Source organism: Lepisma saccharinum, chromosome 26 (genome assembly GCF_977018435.1).
Source record: "Lepisma saccharinum chromosome 26, izLepSacc3.1, whole genome shotgun sequence".
In the NCBI taxonomy this organism is placed as follows: Eukaryota; Metazoa; Arthropoda; class Insecta; order Zygentoma; family Lepismatidae; genus Lepisma; species Lepisma saccharinum.
The window spans coordinates 33,335,223-33,357,366 of record NC_139254.1 but is presented as its reverse complement, the minus strand read 5'-3'; positions in this window follow the sequence as shown (position 1 = coordinate 33,357,366).

Sequence of the window (22,144 nt, the reverse complement as noted above, 5' to 3'; positions counted from 1 at the left end):
GATGATAGGACATGATGATCCATGTCTTACACAAAATTCTAAGTTGGGACTAATGAATATCGATTCGTCTTATCATTTGTCAAGTAGTTGTTTTTAACTCCAATCTTTTTCAAGGACTTCTGGGTTGACAGCATGTGTGTTGCCCGATGATGATTCGACGAAAACCACCATTTCAGTGAACTTTCTTGACAATGACTCTAATATCAGTAAAGAGAACATTTTCTTACGAATAGCTGTTGTTAAGAAACCAATTCCTGAAACTTTTTTTCTGGTGGTCTCACGGCACCCAGCTGTTGTTTGTTATGGCTGGGCCTGGGGTATGACTCACGCTGCTGTCAATACTCAATCATTCCCGAGAATCCAGGTCCGCCAGGCAAACCCAAGCGACAATTTTGTTATTTGGGTTGCATAGACAACAGGCTTTAAGATGTTACGATATCGTAGGTCTCGTGCCCCAAGAACTACTTTCCATGACTGTACACACATATTCTCTCTCAAACATACACACTTAGCCTATACGTACAGTCACGGACAGTCACGGACACTGCCGGCTTGTTATGAATTCACTGACTTTCAATGGAATCGTTGTAAGCCGGCTGTGTCCGTGTCTGTACATACATATGCTTTCTTCAATATTTTAGTATGAATATTGCACTTTAGTTATTCAAGCAATTGTAGGCAATGTAGTATTTATGAGGATTAGTAAGACCAAAGTGCTGTTTTTTGTTGCGCAAGTACAGATGAGAACAGAGCTGGGAAACTGTAATCTGCCTTTTTTTATGACAGTTGCTTGTGAACTCTACGCAAATTGAGCACTATTGAGTGTGCATGCTGCTAAGTTTTGTTGATATCTTCCATGAATTCTGCGAGACTAGATTGTTTAATATTTTCAAGTAGTTTTTTTTTTTAATTGATTGTATGCTTTTGGGAACTTAGCAGTTTGTTCAAGGAGATTTTACATGATCTTTTTGAGATATTGAGTGTCTATTGTTACGGTAGTAATTATCTTTCCTTCTTGTGTTGTGTATTTAGCTATTTTTGTTCAAGTTATAGTACTTAGAATAAGTCTCCCTGAATAATCATTTGCAAGATGGCCTACACTTTTAGTGCTTTGTTTTGAAGCCTTAGTATTCTGGTAGTAGGAAAACGTGGAAAGAAAATATGGGATATCAAACACAAGTATAACGAGGTGAAAACCAATATGAAGGAAATTTTAGATACCTGGAATGAATATTATGCGAAAACCTTTAGAGAAGAAGAAGAGGAATTGTATGAGGAAAGACCCATGAGTAAAGAAAACGAGAACGTGGAAGCTGAGGAAGAAATCCAACTAAGAGAAGTACAGGAGGCAATTAAATCCTTAAAAACTCGTAAAGACCAGGTTGGGTTAATATCCATCCAGAATTTATAAAATATGAAGGAAGAGAAATAGAAAAATGGATATGGGATTTATATAGACTAATATGTGCAACAGAGAGAATACCAAAAGATTGGGAACAGAATGTAATAATTCCTATACATAAAAAAGGAAGTACCCTCGATTGATCAAACTATAGAGAAATATATGTTTAGCGCCAGTGGCCTAGAAACTATATTCACACAAAAAGATTAAGGCAACAAGTGGAAGATAAATTGGAAGAAGAGTAAGCAGGTTTCAGGCCTCATCGCCAAACTCAAGATCTAATCTTCTCCCTCAGAAACGCAATAGAGAGGGGTACTATTTACAGTTTTTATTGACTTAAAGTCTGATTTCGACAGATTCCCAAGAGGACAAATATGGAAGACCCTTGATCAGTTCCAAGCAACGTCAAAACTGACTAGTATAATTCAAGGTCTATATAAGAACGTTAAAGGAACTGTTAGAATAAATGGACAATCCTCCAAGGAATTTATAATGGGAAAAGGTGTAAAACAAGGTGATGGGCTTACCCCTCTTTTTTTCATATTATTCATGGATAAAATTATAAAACAAATCAAAAGACGAACAAGAAAATGTAAAATTGGAAATTATAAGCTGAAACCGGTATGGATGCAGACATACGTATACGCTGATGATATTGTTCTCCTAGAAAAAAGATAGTAACAGCCTACAAAATGGAGTCCTAGAGTGTGACCGAGCATTCAAAGAACGAAAGATGGAAATCAATGTTAGCAAGACTAAAGTCATGCATTTCGATAAAAACAAGAAACAGCAAAGATGAGCATTCATTGGAATAATAAGACCTGTGAACAAGTAGAACAGTTTGAATATTTAGTAACCATACTAACTGAGGACGGCAAAATGGACTCTGAAATTACCCACAGATTTCAGAAAACAAATAATTTGCACTATAGTATTAGTAACACCATTATAGCTAAAAAGGAGATTAGTAAAGAAACAAAAATGAAAATATATAAAACAGTCTATCTCCCCAAGCTATTATATGGATCAGAAAGTTGGATAATGCAAACTAAATTGGAGAGCAGACTTACTGCTACGGAAATGAAATTCTTAAGAAAAGCTGTAGGAAAGACAAGGAAAGATATTGTACGAAACACAACAATAAGAAGAGAATGCCTGAATCAGTAACCACTGATTGAAACCATCGAGGAGAAGGAATTAGGCTGGCTGGGACATCTCATTAGGTTGAAGGAAGAGAAAAAACCGAAACAAATATTTGAGGCCCGAACAGAAGGAAGGAGAGGAAGGGGACGACCTATGTTGAACTGGAACCAGTACATTTGTGGACTGGCACAGAGGAGAGGGAAGACACCGGACGAAGTGAAAGACTGGCACAAGATAGAACTTCTTTCAAGAAGTGGCTGAAAGGATCCGACGCCTAAATGGGCATAACGATGGAGAAGAAGAAGAAGAGAGAGAGAATATTCTGGTAGTAATTTTAACGAAGAGGTAAATATATGCATTTTTCTGATAAATTGTGCTCACATAGTCGTTTTAGAAGGTATAAGTTAGATAAAAGTTTACTGCAGATGTTGTTAATTTACTATTTCCATGTGTTATGTATAGTGTAGCTCATTAGGTTAATTTTAATTCTGTACCGTAAATACGATTGGCTGTTCCTTTAACTCCTATGTTGTTGTTTGAGTTTGTCGATAAGGAAGACCTGTTTTACTCCACCCTATGCTTTGGGATGAGCTAGATATATTATGTTCGGAGTTTCATGTTTCTCTAAGGTTTCTTCTATGTAATCTCCTATTTGTGCTATATCTGTGGTTATAGTCGCTTTCCGTCCAAAGAATGCTGACCATTTGCACAACTTTTTTAAAAAAATCATATCTCAAAAAAATAAAAATGTGAAATGTATGTATCATACACTGTTGAAAAGTTTGATTCTTCCTCTTTATTTTGTTATATGATATGTTACATTATAACCACACGGCTACCATGGACGTTTCATCATAAATTATATAAAATGTAATAAAATTATTGAATCGGGACACTTTTCAAAGAGATCCTGAATCAGGATATCTTGAATGTGGACGTCACCGTACAGATTCCGGGTAGGGCACCTAAAAGTACCACCGGAATTATTTCGTGAACAACAATGAATATTGAAAAACTCATTTCGCAGATATATAGGTATGAGAAGGGATCATTAAATTAGTGGACACAATAGGTTAAACTACGTAATGAAAGACGATTCTCAAAACAAACTTAGTTTCCTTTTTAATGGAAACCCCATATTATTTATAGCTCATTTGAAAGCACAGAAAAAATCATGAAGAATGGTGTTTGTTACATTGTAATACGTCAAGTAGTTCTCAAGTAATTGCAACGTGAAGTTGAGCGTGAAAGCGCATCCCCACTATATAAGCCAAGCTTATATGCCGTCTTGCATACAGCCTGCACGCTTGTGCTGCATTTTTCTACACTCGCCATAGATAAGTATCATCTCGGCCTTTTCAGAGTTTGAAAATAGTATTTTCTTAGAAACAGTTCTGACGTAAGTACACTATCACAAACCTTTGGTTAAAGAGTATACTTTGTTACACCCTACCTTTTTTTGATAAATTTGGTAAATCAATTTGAAAGAAAGAAAGAATGAAAAAAATGGATAAGGTGCAAAGTTTTATAGTTGAAATCTTAATGATTTGTCATGACCAAACGAGAAGAGTTAATTTTTCCAATGTACTAAAAGATTTGACGTAAATGATTGAACACAAACAAAATATTAGAAAGATGTTAATGTACTAACATTTATGTAAGTAACTGATGGCGGAATGTTTAAAACTGATACGTTTTAAATATAAAGCATTTTTTAAATCGGAAAGATGCATCAGAACCTTTTACATAATTTAGATAATTTACAAACTACACATTTTGTTGAAACCCGCAGGTGTTGGAACGTAACAAATTTCCTAAGCACAGCACATACGTGGAATCCAGAAGAATAAAATTTTTGTTACGATACACGCATGACGTCAAAGAGGGGATATGTACGTGTGTTACGACAGACGAATCAACTTGTGAGATTGATTCTTTCAAGCTTCAACTTCACGTTACAATTATTTGAGAACTACTTAACGTAATACCAAGGTAACAATGGCCATTGTTAATGAATTATTCCGTACATTCAAATGAGCTAAAAATAAAATTGGGTTTCCATTTAAATAAAAACTAAGTTTGTGTTGGAAATCGTACTTTCTTACGTAGTTTAACGTATTGTGTCCACTAATTTCATGAGCCTCTCTCATACTTATATATCTGGGAAAGCAGTTTTTCAATATTCATTGATGTTCACGAAATATTTCCGGTGGTTCTTTTAGGTGCCCCACCCGGTATATATATATACATACATATATTTGGGAGTAACGAGATTGTAAAAAAAATATTGGTTAATTGGAAAACCTGTCCCTCCCCTACTGTTAAATAAGTTCCGACGTCCCTGAATGGTACCCTTGATGGGCTTTTAAACTAGATTGTTTGTGGCAATTTAATACCTTGGAAATGATAAAGATGTTCCTATCCATTATTTTTCGCGGAACAAATATGGATGTTACGGCTCCGTGTGTACTTGTTTCCCGTCAATAACAGCTCCACTTTGATCAGTAACTTAAAAAAAATATCACACTAATACCGAATTTAGGGTGCAGTGTAACGGTAGGTAAGCACTAGATGTGCGCCAGAACCCCACCAGTTTACTGGGTGATACATGAAGTTCCAATGGAAGCTGTAAATTCGCGAGAAACACCTATTTACACGTGTTTTTTTTCTTTATCTTACAGATGACTGGATTATTCTATGAAATCTTCTAATAGGCAGTTTTACATACCTAAACATCATATCAATTTTTACTCAATTTTTCTAGTTAATCACTCAGGACTTCAGGAAAAACCAACACAAACATCCATGTCTTAACCGGGTTTCAAACCCTGTACCCCTGGCGTCGTAGAGCGCGGTGCTAACCACTCCGCTTCGGAGGACGTCTGAGCTACCGCGTCTTGTGAGTAATTATGGTACATTTTATTTCTTTAAGATTAAACACAATTATACGGGATTTTCACTGTATTTTTCACTTTTATACAAATATTGTGTTGAAATTTGCATTTTGTGCCTAATTCACGTCATTTCGCAATCTAGAATAGATGAAAATAGTTACTGTTACACAAGTTACTGCAAATACAGAATCACTTATTTAGAAGTACTAACATTTTTTTGGCACTATCGCATTTGTGAAAATACAATGTGTTTATATATCACATAGTATTAACTATGAAGTGACCAAGAACAATTTTGTTTTTATGAAGTAATGAGCATTTGAAAATGTGGAACAAATATGAGTACAGTTTTACTCAATGAGTGGGATTCAGCTAATTTTTCCTCCTTGTATTTAATTTTATTTGCCAAAATTTGTAAATGTAGAAGAATATTGCTTTTAGTTTGTTTAATTTCATTATGTATATAATGTAAATAATTTCATGTTGATAGATAAACCTTTGGAGAAAGAGAACGATTGATCGGAGAATATAATGTTAATATAGGTAAAGTTCCCAGTGTATATAGCACCTTGCCATGAAGAAACATTTCGTGGGTGTAGGGGTAGGGCCCCACTCATTCTCGATCTCGGTCATTTTGGAGGTGATGTGATCAGCACCACGTTCCGGATTGAATTGAATTGAATTGAATTGATTTGACTTTATTGCTGGGCAAGGTTCGGCTGTTGCTGGTCTACCACCTAACCCCAAAAAGTACAGATTAAAATTAAAATAAAATAAAATTCAAGATTACGAAGAAATTGAACAAGAAAGTACAATAAAATACAAATGTAATAAAATCTCACACAATAGAAGAGATTAAAATAAAAATTCAAATGAAATTCAAAATTACAAAGAAATTGAACAAGAAAGTACAAAAAAATACAAAGAAACAATATTAGCAGTGAAGTAGATAATGAAGAAACTGAAGTCGAGAAAGTTGATAGTAAGAAAAAAATAAATTCTGGCAACTCACGGTATTTTTCATTGTTCATATGTTGATTTACCCTGCTTCTGGTCGTTGATCAGTGATTCACGGAGCATATCGCGAAAACGTTTGAAATTTTGATTTTTGTTTAGATTTGGTTGTGCATTCCAGGCTTTGGGTGCGGCAAAGCTGAAAGATGCCTGGTAAATCTGAAGTTCTGTAACGAGGTAAGCTGAAACCGGCAGCGTTTTTGGTTGAATGCGAATGAATTTTGCTTCTGAAGTATAATTTTGAAAAGAGGTAGTTTGGGCTTTTGCTATTAATTATGTTGTGCAGTGTACAAAACAAGTGCAGTTTTCTCCGTCGTGCCATGGAGAGGATTCCGTGCTCATTACGTGTTTACACTTTTTGTTCTATACACATATCTAATGCATGCGTTTTGAACTTTCTGTAATTTTATTGCAAGCTCTTTTGTTATTCTTAACCCGTAAACGACATCACAATAGTCAAATAGGGAGAAGATAAAATACTGCACTAGGTTTAATTTTATCTTAGTCGAGAGGAAGTCTACCAGAAGATAGAAGCTTTTTAATATTGAATACGCCTTGCCTCATTGTTGTATCAAGTGCTCAGACCAATCGATCCGTAGGTTCATGATCAGTTCTAGGTTTATTACTGTTTGAGAAAATTTAATACGCTGTGTGTGAAGAATTATTTCACATTCATTGATGTCAATATGTTTCAAGAGACTGCCTGTTCCGATAATTATAAATATTGATTTGTTTGAATTTATTACTAACCCATTTGAAGCGCACCAATCGCTTATGTTCTTAAAATCTTGGTTTAAAAGTACGACCGCGTCCTGCAAATTTGATATACGTGTGGATATATACAGTTGAGTGTCGTCAACATAACACTGAACTTTGCATATTTTCACAGACTTGACTAAATCAGTGGCCGAGAGCGTGATTGCAGCGGACCAAGGATCGAGCCCTGAGGCACACCAGCTCGTACGTGAAGTGGAGAAGATAGCTCCCCTATCTTAACCCGCTGTTTTCTTCCTCTAAGATAAGTTTCGCCGTCGGCGAGAATCTATAATAATGAAGCTTGGCCAGAAGGAGCTTATGCGGTATAGTGTCAAAGGCCTTGCTAATGTCGAGCAACACCATTAGCGTTACGTTAGATTGATCCATCGATTTAAAAATGTCGTCGATTACTTTTAAGAGCGCCGTTTGTGTGCTATGGTGAGGGCGAAAACCGGATTGCTGCCGGGGAAGGATTTGAAATTTGTCAATATGCTTTCAAATTTGATCATTTGCAATTTTTTAGATGACTTTTGAAATCACCGGTAGAATGCTGATGGCCGCAAGTCATTCACAGAAACCGGGTTCTGTTTTTTAGGGATGGGAATTACCGTTGCCTCCTTCCAAGAATCAGGGGAACTGCCCGTGGAGAGTGAGTAGTTAATTATGTGCGTTAGCGGTGGGAGGATATGATGAGGAGAGAGCTTTAACATTTTTATTGATATGTCATCGGATCCAGTAGCATTTGATTGGATTTCGTATATTGCTTTACTGACGGGAGTACCATCCACCTCGCAGAAACTGAACGACTCTGCACTGTGGTTGAAACTGCTGGCGTAACATTTCTCACATTACTGCAAGACTAGCTCTTGATTAATTTCCATTTTGGAGGATACGTTTACGAAATGGTTGTTCAGTGCGTTTGCGTCATTTAATGCGGATGGAAGGTTCTCCATTTTGTTTTTCCTGCCATATCCCAAGCTTCGCAAGTGTTGCCAAATGTGTTTCGAATCGTTGGATGAATTAATGGTGTATTCAAAATACGCCTTCTTATCTTTTCTTACGACTGAAGTAGCGAAGTTACGCAATCTCTTATATTCGTTCCAATCGTCAGGATTATTTGTTAGTTTAAATTTTAACAGCATGTTCTCGCGTAACCTCATAATTAATTTAACATTATCTGTAATCCAGGTTACTTTTCGTTTTGTTGCACGAACTGTTTTCAGGGGTGTGTGTTTACCACACACTTTAATCAATTTATTTGTAAAGAAACGCACCTTGTCGTCAATGTTTTCGTAGTGCATCAAAGTATTCCAGTCGATGATCTCTAGATCTTCCTTCAGAGCATCCTTCACTATACCACTGCAGTCCCTGTATGTAATCATTTTGCTCTTACTTTGTGATTTCCCGTAACGTAAAGAGAGATACGCTAAAGAGTTATCACAATTACTGACTGGTACCGTAACACCAGAATTGATAATATCACTTACATTATTTACAAATATTGGATCAATGAGCGTTCTAGTAGTGGCTGTTATTCGCGTCGGTTCAGTTAAGATTTGAGTGAGGTTAAACTGATCAACAAGAGTGATATAATCCATATTTTTATGTAACGTCACAACTTTAAAATATGTTACTGATATATTACATTTTTATGAAAGGACACGTAAATGTTGTGTTATTATATGTAATATTGCACCTTGTTTGTAATGTATAACTTTTGTTTAATGTTTATTGTATTTTATGCTCTATTATGAGTAGTTTAATGTATCTTCATGTTTGCGAGAGTGCACTATGTGAATTTGTATTTCTAAACATGAGTAGATGTCAGTTTTGTTGATAGTATCCTTTTGTAGATAGTGAGTGATTCATCTGTACTTGAATCTGTGTTCTAGAAAATAGTATAAAAGCGAGGATATCGCGTAAGAAATATCACACCAGGCCCGTTGCACCGGCGGCAAAAAGCCGAACAAGGTAAATTTCAGAATTCGTTTGTCTGGTCATGAACGAAGTCGCCACCATCGATGCTAAATCCTAAATTTCTCATTGAAAATGTAGTTTAAGTCTCTATTAATCAATAATAATCAATTGTATGTGATTTTATATTTTATTAATCGTCTTTCGCTTCTTAAACATGTATAATAAAAATCGTATTTTGTAGTCACTATTTATACATGACGTGAGAAAACATCGTTCCATCATGGACGTCACATACGAATGTGATGTTGATTGATAAATCGACGAACTTGAAATCAAAAGCTTCAAGAATTACTCGAAATAAAAAGTACAACTAAAATGTGCTATACTGTGTGTCGTTCTAATCCAAGAAGTGGAATCCAGAGCTGATCTTTATAAAGGAAATCTTGAAAGGTTAGTTAGTTATGAATTGTGCTCACTCTTATGTGGGACATGCGCATTTACAGTGTAAAAATGATTTTGTTTATGGGGAAAAGTTGTCAAAGAGAATAATTCGGTTTTAGTATTGTTTCATTTAAGTAGAATGACACATGGGATCATATCATATGTTGGTTATTAGTGTATATGTGAACGGGTAATGGTGCAGATTGTGTAATGTATTGATATTTACAAGTTTCACAGGAGAACGAAGGCATCGTAAATACTGGAAATCACCATTGAAATAATTTGAAAGTTCAGAAAAACAATTTGTCCGTGTTAGAGATGCATAAAATTGTAATGTGTGAGTACTGGTATTGAAACGTATGTTGTTCGATTACTCGTGATCCTAATCGCTGCTTCCGATTTTTTGTTTCCACATTGAAAACATTATAAACTTTAACAGATCATGGAAAGTTTCTAAATACTTAGGCGATGAAACCTACCAAAATTTAGAAGATGAAATCTTTCACACTTAGAACGTACGGATTGCTACAACATAATCACATAGGAGCATAATTATAATGCTAAAATCCCTCAAACCTACACCTAGCATAAACATATGCATTAGAGTGATGGAAATACAGTTATCTACATAAAAGTTCATCAATGTGTACTTATATACCTACATGAATATAATTCGATTCAGCTTTAGTTCAAACGTACAGTTCCCTTTATTTCCTTCAGATTCATGTTGCATCTTACTATATTTAACTCTTTGGTGTAGAACCCAAGTTACATTAGCCCCGCTGCAGACACCAAATGTACTACTTGGCACCAAATCGACGAAGTACACGAGTTGGTGTTGCACCGTATAACTAACTAGACGGTTTAGTGCAAGGCGAATGAAAAAGTGCAGCGAACTAGACGGGGTTATTGTAAGCCAAAGTTGTTTCTTTTTGGCACCAGTTAGGTTAGGTAGTAAGGTTCAGTGGGACATAACTGCTGAGTAGGTTCGGAAATTTAGTTCAATGTCCCTCTTCTACAATAACAGTATTTTTTGTATTTGCATTGTCCCACACTTTATGGTTCCAAGCAAAGAATGTAACTTACAATGAGAAATAATGTAAAAATTGAGTAAATATGAAGAAATTGAACATATTACATTAAATAAAATATTTACAAGCAGGTAACATTTCCTCCCAATATAATGGACCTTTCATTTTATACATGGCTATTCTTGTATGGTCTCAATTCAACAGAAACTAACAATGATCCAGTAAATGGATGTTCCTTTAAGTATATTTTCTTTGTGATGGCAAGCTTTTTCCTCAGATCACAAATGACTATGCACCATGGAAAATATCTATTTTGAATGACAAAAAATGGAAAATATGTAAATCTTGTTGCATTATGTTGTATTAGTACATGTTTCTAAAATAATTTATTTTCTCTTACAGCTCTGATATGCATGGAAAGAAATATGGCAACAAGATATTATTCACAAAACTTAAAGAATAAAGAGTATGTGGAGTGCAAGAAACAAGTTCGTGTATGATGCATTCCCAGATGTAGAACCAAGTAAGTACATTGCAATGTGGATTGTGAATGTCATCAATGCTGTCTTCACTTTGCTCACTTGCTTCACCAACATTTGCCCCCGTGGCATGCCGCTAGCATATACTGTTTTCTTCTAAATTCTCAAAAGAGGTACTAGTGACATGATCTAAATCATTCAATCTTACAATTTTGGACGTTATTTCAATGCTTTTCATGTGTGAAAAATTTCGTAGGAAATTTAAATGGGACGCTGGAAGTTACTTTCAGATTATTTAAAATATGATTTTAAAATTTTACTGTTCTGTTTATATATAAAGTCTTATATTTTTATAAAGAAGTCTGGAGGACTTCAATGCATTGTCATATGTTAAGCAAAGAATATTAATTGCCAATGTTTCAATAAATACATGTACCTGTATAACAATGTGTTTGTTTATTATCCCTTTAATTTGTTATTAGCAATAATATATTAAGTTTTACTTTTGTACGGAATCATTAATAACTCATAAAGTGTAGTGCATTTACTGTGAAATTGTTATTTTCTTCGGGATTGTTTCTGAGAATTCCACGAGAAGTAGAACATGTCACCATAGTGAGTTAGTTGTAAACAGGGACTGCGAACCGAATTTGAACTCGAACTGAAACATACTCCAGTTCGACTTATAGTTCGCACTCGAACCTGAACTGAAATGTTTCGCTATATTCCGGTGCACCATAACCCTCCGTGTACTTTCAGTTTCAGTTCAGTTCCGGAATGAAACCTCATTGTGAACACTTTCGGTTTGCACCCGAACCTGAACTGAAATGTTTCGCTATATTCCGGTGCACCATAACCCTCCGTGTACTTTCAGTTTCAGTTCAGTTCCGGAATGAAACCTCATTGTGAACACTTTTGGTTCGCACCCGAACCTGAACTGAAATGTTTCGCTATATTCCGGTGCACCATAACCCTCCGTGTACTTTCAGTTTCAGTTCAGTTCCGGAATGAAACCTCATTGTGAACACTTTCGGTTCGCACCCGAACCTGAACTGAAATGTTTCGCTATATTCCGGTGCACCATAACCCTCCGTGTACTTTCAGTTTCAGTTCAGTTCCGGAATGAAACTTCATTGTGAACACTCTTGGTTCGCACCCGAACCTGAACTGAAATGTTTCGCTACATTCTGGTGCACCATAACCCTCCGTGTACTTTCAGTTTCAGTTCAGTTCCGGAATGAAACTTCATTGTGAACACTTTCGGTTCGCACCCGAACCTGAACTGAAATGTTTCGCTATATTCCGGTGCACCATAACCCTCCGTGTACTTTCAGTTTCAGTTCAGTTCCGGAATGAAACTTCATTGTGAACACTTTTGGTTCGCACCCGAACCTGAACTGAAATGTTTCGCTACATTCTGGTGCACCATAACCCTCCTTGTACTTTCAGTTTTGTTTCGGAATAAAACTTCGTAGTGAACAATTTTGTATTTTGGGGGCTGCCAGATCCGAATATTTGGAAACAGATAAGATCCGAAATGCCATTAAGGCAGTGTTTCTAATTTTTTTTGCCTGAGAGTCCCCCTTGACATAATTGAATATTTCTGTGTACCGCGGTGGCTCAGTCGGTAACGTGTCTGACTACCATGCTAAAGGTCCCGAGTTCGAACCCCGGCCGGTTCAAATCCGGGAACTTTTCTAACGGTGAAAGCGGCCCCGGCGCCCACCCAGCGTCGAATACATGGGTACCTGGGGGAAACCCTGGGGGGTAAAGGCGGTCAGGGGCGTGATGCTGATCACATCACCCCCACTCACGTCCGGATCAAGAAAGTGTGGGGCGTTACCCCCACACTCCCTATACGCCTTCATGGCGTGGTGCTTTTTTACTTTTTTTTTACTTTTTTGTGTACCCCCTGAATTCTCAATATTTTATATACCTAAAAATTGTATGAAATAAGCGTGAAAAATGACACCAAACACGAACTCATTGCTTCCAATACGCTACATAATAATATGGATACGTAGTTTTTACTTCTGAGTGGCAATATGTTTGTAATTCGTATATCTTGGTCGTGTTTGGTGTCATTTTTCATATTTTATAGCCCAGATTTCAATTATAACAAAATAAATGTAATATTGTTACAACATAAAAAAATAACATTGTTGATTCAAATAGTCAGTAGGTGACTCACTAGTCACTACGTCCGTCCGGTCCAGTTCCTATTGCGTCACCACCTGTAGGAAGGGAACAGGAAGTATGTATTTTCCAACAGTGCCTTACATCGCATTGCATTCCCGTTCCCAACCAATCACCTGGCCTCCTACCCGACTGCCATGCCATCAAACTGTTTAAATCCAGGTACTATATATAACCCTGTTCATACAAGATATTAGTCAAATCCACATTGGAATCGTGTTTTTCACCACAGCTGCAGCGCAATTCAAGAAACAATTCTCATATCGGCATTGTCCAAGAGTGGTGGTCATTGGTTGTGCGGTCACGAAAGAAGTTTGATCGACACACTGTCGGCTTAAACCACAATACATTTTCTTTCAATGGGTAACTGGGTAAGGCAAGTGCAATGCGCATTTTCCCCACTTTTCATTGTAGTTACTCTTGGGAGGGCGAATTTTCCCACTTTTATTGCGAGAGCTCACTTTTCCCGGGCGCATTTTTCCCGACACCGGTGGTTTTGGCTGCACCAGCCACCCAGGTAAGCGTGGAGCGGTTGTTCTCAAGTGTGAAGTTTGTAATGTCAGATTTGAGGTACAACCTTTCCTCTCCAACACTTGATGATCTCATGGTCTTGCGGACGAATGCTTTATTCCAAAAGCGTTCTGATCAGCACTTGCCAGCCTTAAACCAAGATGAAAATTCTTTCAGTTTCTCTATTAGCTCCAGTAGTGTTTACGAGTTCGTCGAGGAGGAAGGTGAATAGTCATTGTCTTTCATGCTCACATGTTTGCTGTCCTTTTTCATAATTCTCGTTTGGAAAGACATTTAAAATATTAACATTGTAAGATTTATGTATGACCTAATTTCCTTTTTTATTCAAAATTTAAATAATAGCTGTTAAAGTGCAAATACTATGTTACATACGAGGAGGAGGAACCTTTACTACAAAATTATGACATGTATCATTTACAATCAACCAAAGTTTGTGAAGCATATTTTTAAGTGCTTTTTCTTTAATCCATGGTTATTTGTAGATGTGAAAATATCCATCGGGGATAGATGCTTATTGCGTTTTTCATAAATTAACAGTTCATACACTATTTTAATTTTCTATTTTCAGTAATTCAGAAAACCAAACCATAGGAAAATCTAATGTGTATTAATCTTATTGATGTAGTTTTGCGCGAAAATGGACACACTTATGAAGCTAGCCACAGCTCACATAGAATTGTATCTGTTTTATTAACTACAATTTGGTTGCTGTACTGTGATGACATACGCTACTTTCATAAATGTATTTGTTTAACTACATTTTGGTTATTGTGCTGTGATGTCATACGCTACTTTCAGAAATGTATGTTTGATTAACTACAATTTGGTTACTGTAATGAACTTTTTCCACAGTTAATTTTCATCCCATTGTTTGATGCCATTTTGAACTGAATCAACTGAGGTAAAAGTGACGCGGCGGATTCATATAAACTTTTCGTTTTCATTTCACAGATAATTACAAAAAAGTACAATTGTCAGTACAATGTGAGATACAGTTCTTAAATGAAGAAAATGTAAACGTTACTCAGTATTTTTCTCGATCTCAAACATAGCAAAACGCGCCCAGATCCTTAACATTTGGGTCTGGAAACGGTTTAAGTTCGAGAACTGAAACTGAACTGAAAACTTTCATTCCGGGCCAAACTGGATATGAAAGTTCAGACAATCCAATTACAGTTCGGGTAGATATACTCGGGTTTCGTTCCAATTTTAGTTCGAGAACTAAAAATGAACAGAAGGGTTTCATTCCGGGCCGAACTAGAAGTACAACCTCAGATCATTCTAGTTACGGTTCGGATAGATATGCTCCGGTTTCATTCCAGTTTCAGTTCGAGAACTGAAAGTGAACCGAAAGGTTTCATTCCGGGCCGAACTGAAACTAAAACCCCAGATCATTCTAGTTACGGTTCGGATAGATATGCTCCGGTTTCATTCCAGTTTCAGTTCGAGAACTGAAAGTGAACCGAAAGGTTTCATTCCGGGCCGAACTGAAACTAAAACCCCAGATCATTCCAGTTCTGGTTCGGACATATATACTCCGGTTTCATTCCAGTTTCAGTTCGAGAACTGAAAGTGAACCGAAAGGTTTCATTCCGGGCCGAACTGAAACTAAAACCCCAGATCATTCCAGTTCTGGTTCGGACATATATACTCCAGTTTCATTCCAGTTTCAGTTCAAGAACTGAAAGTGAACCGAAATGTTTTATTCCGGGCCGAACTGAAACTAAAACCCCAGATCATTCTAGTTACGGTTCGGATAGATATGCTCCGGTTTCATTCCAGTTTCAGTTCGAGAACTGAAAGTGAACCGAAAGGTTTCATTCCGGGCCGAACTGAAACTAAAACCCCAGATCATTCCAGTTCTGGTTCGGACATATATACTCCGGTTTCATTCCAGTTTCAGTTCGAGAACTGAAAGTGAACTGCAATGTTTCATTCCGAGCCGAACTGAAACTGAAACTGAAAGTAGGTTTCAACTGCAGTCCCTGGTTGTAAATGGTTTATTTGATGGTCTTTCATTAACAGTATTACGGTAGCATTGAATACAGTGGAAATTAATTGATCTAGGATTTTTAAGACTTTTTTCAGTCTTTTATTCTAGATTCCATGTATATTTAATGTTAACAATATATTTTACGTAATGGCACTGAACTAGTTTTCTTGTTGTATTTTCCAAAATATTATTTCATCTACAGAACACTGAATGTAAGTTATGATAGATATTAACTGTAGTGTAAAATATTTACTTTTATGTACAGCATAACATAACCCATGGTTCTACAGCATCGTTTCTCAAGCTATAGCGTGCGACCCACTCCTGGGTTCTGAGGGGACATTTGGTGGGTCGGGAAGTTGGGCTCGAAACTTTGTTTGCTGGGTCTTAAAAACCCATTACATTAAATTACTTAGATATATTGTTTTATTGTGGCCGCGGTGGGTCAGTCGGTACCATGACTACCATGCTCAAGGTCCCAGGTTCGATCCCCGGTCGGTTCAAATCAGGGAACTCTTCTAACGATGGAAGTGGCCCCGGCGCCCACCCCGCGTCGAATAACATGGGTACCTGGGGGAAACCCTGGGGGGGTAAAGGCGGTCAGGAGCGTGATGCTGATCACATCACCCTCACTCATGACCGGATCAAGAAAGTGTGGGGCGTTATCCCCACACCCCCTATACGCCTTTTAACAATTTAAATTCAGGCCGTGTTGTTGTAAAAGAGGACTTCGATGTTAGCAAATATGTGATTATAAACTGGGTGCACACCCCTACAAAGTAATTCCGTTGGTGCCCATCTTATGGGTCCCATGAAGTGTAATATCCCTCAAGGTGGGTCCCCGACTGAAAAAGGTTGAGATCCACTGCTCTACAGCACTGGAAAGACCTTGGCCTATCTCCTGACTGCCAGTCTGCCTCCCACAACCCTATCTAGAGGTGTGGAGATTTTCAACAGCAATGGGATGATGTGGGGTCAGCACATCGAACCCTCAGCTGTTATAGGAGATTTCCCAGACTGGGTTGCGCTACTTACTTGTAGGCCCCAATTTTCTCAGGATGGTGGGTTGCCACCAGTCCTATACACAGGCTGAAAGCCCAGACACTGAACCCAGGTGGACTCAAGCCCGTAAGAAAAAACTGTGCGATGAAAGTCCTGTTAATATATTACATCACATTTTAAGTTTGGAAAACAAGTACTGGCTATATGTATATATCTTTTATTCCAGTATATTCCATACCTACAAGCCCCCAGCCGATTTGTAATGGTTTCGTTAGATGAATAACGCTAATGTTCCATTAGTAGTTCTTAATAATACATTTTATGTTTTATTCTTATTTCCTGAGACAAAACCTTCCAATCCTGTATTTTGTTTCCTTGGCATTTTCAGCATCAAATGGGTACTTCACTGATATCAATTGCAGAGAAAGTGGATGCATTTGTCTTTCGTTTTATGAGTCCATAGACACATGAATGGAATTTTCTACGTTGGTAAATCACAAATGTTTACATCTTGCGATTGAATATGGTACAGAAGGGAGAAAATTACAGCACATCCCCCTATAATACTAGACATTCAGTGACGGCACCAGAAACAGTTGCTGATATTAAGTGTGCTGTATCCTGCAGTTTGCCACCCACGTTAAACTGTGCAGCAATTGTTATGAAGAGAAAGAGATAATTTGGGAAATATTGCAAGATGGCTCGAGAGCCCTTTAGAACACCTTGGGTAGCGCAATGATCCGCTCACCCCACCCTTTCATTCCTGCTTTTATGTTATGCTAATAATTCGGATATATCTCGTAAGGTCGTATTATTTATTATTTAAGTGCATAAAAATGTTCTACAAGGATAAATACCATTGTTCAGTTAATGCAGGGGTCCTGGGTTCGAATCCCTGTTAGAGCTTTCTTTGTCATCAATGTTTCATAGCATCGGCGAGATTAGCCTAAAATTGAAAAAAATGCGACGCTAAATAAACAACGACGAGGGAGGGGTAAAACGCATTGACCTACGAACAAAGTAATCGCCGTAGAGTTTACACAAGATAAAATTGCGATTTGCCCAAAATGTCAGAAAAGCAACGCATAATAGGGAGAATACGAAATAAAAATACTTATTACCACGGATAATACACGGACCATTTTTCATGCACAACGGAATGATTTACGTGCTGGAATTTCAGAAACTTGAAATTATATTCCTATGTTGTGTTTCTGGGCTACTAATACTGTATATCTCGTAACTTAGATGTAGAAATCATTCAAACGTAACATGCAATAACTGAACAACGGTATTTATCCTTGTAGAACATTTTGATGCACTTAAATGAAATAAATAATACGACCTTACGAGATATATCCGAATTATTAGCAGAAAATAAGAGCAGGAATGGAAGGGTGGGGTGAGCGGATCATTGCGCTGAGATGCATTCAACTGTCACTGCCAAGAGTAAGACGTGATTGGCGGAGAGGTTGCTATGACAACGCTTTAAGTTTCGAAGGCGCCGTAGGGTGGCTCCACATGCCATTTTTGGTATACGCACAGATTACAAAGGAGAGATAGTAAGTAAGCGATCTTGTTAATCTGTGATCACACTTTTCGCCACGGATCGACGAAGCTTTTAAATTTAAAAGGAACTCCTCGGTTTTGTGCATACATCTTGGTATGGTAGTTCGGGGCGCAAGCTAGGTGTATGTGATCATAGGCATGCAGATAGCACCGCATTGAGTTTATGCGTTTTTAGTTGGGTCAATTCATCGACAAAGCGAAATCCTCGCCTTCATTTCAAGTATATTTGCATTATACGTAATTGCAATAAATAAAGAATAAAACCTTTCAGTTTATATATAATGCAGTAAAGTGGTTTTATTTCTCTGTGCAGTGAATATTGTCTTTGCCTAACACTAACCCTGTACCTGAGAGGAGTCTGTGTACTTCATCGAGTCTCATCGTTCACCGCTGAGTATTATTAAGTTAATATTAATAGTATAATAATACAACGTGTCAATTCTAGAACGTATCAAGCGATTGAAGGTAGGAAGTGACGGGTTCATTTTTTTTCAAGAAATCTACATTAAAGTCGCCTAAAACCACTAGATGATGGACTTTATGGTTAATATCTGATATAATACCTTCTATAATTGATAGCTTAGAATAGGGTATATTCCGGGTGTATAAATCCCACAGATCCAAACTGTTTCTTTCTTTAAACGAATTTTTACTATTATATATTCAATATATGTTTGTTCTTCCTAAAAATATGAAATTTCTGCAGCTTGCAGTTCAGAGCGTACATATAATAAAAGCCCGCCGGCATTTTTGTGTTTTCTGTCTTTCGGCAAAACTGAAAACCCAGGGATATTTATGGTTTTGTCATCAATGTGTCCTTTGAGCCACGTTTTGGTGATGAAAAGGGCGTCCACGTTCATTTCCTTTACGGTGTGACATACTTCATCCACTTTGCGCATCAGGGAGCGAGGAGGGAGGGTGGGGGAAGACAGCAGTGGTCGCGTTGGCCGGGGGTGATTTTCCTTGAAGAAAGCAAAGGTCTGTCCCCCTGTTTGCAGCGGGGGTTGAGGGCGATGGAATCAACGAGCTATATATATAAACACTATAGGTATTTTCAGATCTTACGGCGGGCTCTCTAGAAGCTGGCAAGGGAAGTGGGGATCGGGGAAGCGACCAATCCAGCGCGATATGAAACGTAGCAGCCTGTATAACGAGGTTCACGTAGTACCTATTTCCGCTGTTGAAACGCCCTCCCTTGCCCGAGAAAAACAAATGCTACCACTACCTAGATAGAGGCGGCAAAATCTCCCTCGGACAAGCGAAATAGCGTTACGGTCCAGGTTGAGTTCGTGTGTAGGAACCGGTGACCAACAGTGCATAGTGATTAGCCGTGTCGAATAGAAAAAAAACATATATACTTTCAAATTACCACCTCTTTACTTGTAGCCGGGAAGCGGCTAGCTGCATACCTGAAAATCACGGGTAGCGACATGCGTACGAAATGATATAGCCCAAAAATTATCATGAAAAAATAAAAAGTATATTCTATTCATAACAAAACAAAAATCAATTAGTTACATCTCCCCCTCTTTCACTCACACATTCTCTCTCAGATTCAATCCTTTCGGGGTCATCAACTCAAAAAATGATACATGACATGTACAGGTTTCATGACGAAAAGCCATAATTATTGCATACTCAATTAATTTTACCTTAATTTTTGTCTAATCAAGTCATTTTTGATTTTGCTTCAGTGCTACTCAAATCCTAGCCAGTCCTTACTTAAGTTCACCTTTTTTTTAAAAAAAAAGAAACTAGGTCGGCGCGGTGACAATACATTATTTGTCCAGCATAAACAAAGGCGTCTCAACAGCAATTACGCTCACGTGGGCGGACGTTTTCCTTTTACTTGACCTCACGTGGTTTTAAACCTAACAATAACCTCCGTTGAGTGACGCAAACGTATACTCTCTAGCAGGCGGGACTTAAACACTTCGCCGCGACGAGCAATTCATATTACCAGGCAAATACTTTAACAAACAATCACATATGCGACCTGACTAAGCTAGCAGCGACACAGCGCTGACACATAAAAATGAACAAACCTCAAGTAGATTATGCAATTAAGCGGGCGGCGCTTTACCCTAATAGTACGCACTTTAAACAAATACAAAGGACCACAAACAACAACGAATTTAAGATCATTAAAAAATATCACAAGGAATAAGAAAAATTGACCTGAGACGAATAAATTACAAATGATAAGCGCGACGGGAGTTTGGTATGAAGTTTCGAGTTGTGTGGGCGTTTTCAAAATGTTGACGAATTTCAAGGGCGTTCTCTAAATCAATTGGGCCGTCACGTGCTGACATTCACACAGATGAATACATTACCATCTCTCAGCTTCCGAGGTGCATCCTGGCGTCTTTATGGGCGATTGAAAACACATAGTATTCACACGAAAGGTTTCCTTGGTCGCGACGATGAAGACGCGAAGAGCGTTCATACATCTGGTTCCTCGGCTTCTCTCCCTCTCGGGATCGGTGAACATCTCCGTGGTCTGGCGCGGTTCGGACGTCGCATCTGGGCGGTCGTTCTCGGCTCGTCGGCGTCTTCTCCGTCATCGTCGGACGATCTCACGCGTCGGGACGTCGACATGGCAGCGTTCGACATCTCTCTCTCTCTCTCTGTGTGGCGGCTGGTAGGCGTCGTCGGCGCGTCGGGACGTCAACAGGGGGCGTTCGACGTATCTCTCTCTCCGTGGCGGATGGTAGGCATCATCGGCGTAGCTCGTCGTTTCTTGGCATGTTGTAGGCATGGGTTGTAGTCTCGTCTGACATCGGGCGAATCGAGGGTAACGTCCTCATCTCTCTTCTTCCTCTAGCCCGCCATAATTTCCGATGTTCCTCGTTTCACAAAAACTATAAACGGCGTAAGATTATCGCGGAAACACAGTCTCGCTTCAACTTCCCCCAGCGGTTGAGGTAAGCGCACTCGTGTAGACTTACTGCCTATCACACACTGGTGTTCGCAAAACACAACAAATTCCACTGTATACGAAGAGGTAGCTCGAAGGTGCTCTCGATACAAGAATCGCGGCAAAACTGTGTACGGAGAGGTAGCACGGAGGTGCTCTCGCTACAAGGATCGCGGTAAGACTGTGTATCGAAAAACCATGTCCTTCGTTTTATTTGGATTTTGAAAAAGGACGCTCGGCGCTCGTTGAAGGGACGCTTCCGGAGAGGTCATTCCACTTCGCTCTATTGTCTCCTAACTTGGACGGGTCGTGATCGAAGTTTCGTTTCTGCGGATTAGGCTTCCGCCTCGCTGTCGCCCATAGCTCAACTGCAATCGGTGCCCACAAACTGATCAATTACAACCAATTTGATCTGGCATGCGACGAACCTCCACACATCCGTCCTTGCACACATGCTGCTGCGCTGGTAAAAGTTTCACTTAAATCTGACCGCTGGAAACCGAGATATTTAAATGGTTATCATTACGGTCGAATTTCCTAAGCTTTAGACGCATAACGTGACCTTTCAGGTGCTCACCCTTAAGATACGCGAACGTCTCCTTCCTCCCGTCGGCTTGGCAAATCAAATATATATTCTTACAAATTAAAACACTCAACACTTTGATTCAACACATTTTTTACGGCTAATTGTTAGAGTAATAATAATAATAATGACGACGGTAAATCTGACTGTCACACCGCAATGTCGTATCTCTCCAGGGAGGTGCAGTCTGGCGTTCGAAAAAGTTCGGAACCATTCATAAACCTCCACGGATGACGTCAGCCACGGGACATGTCAAAGACGAGCACCAGCAACGGC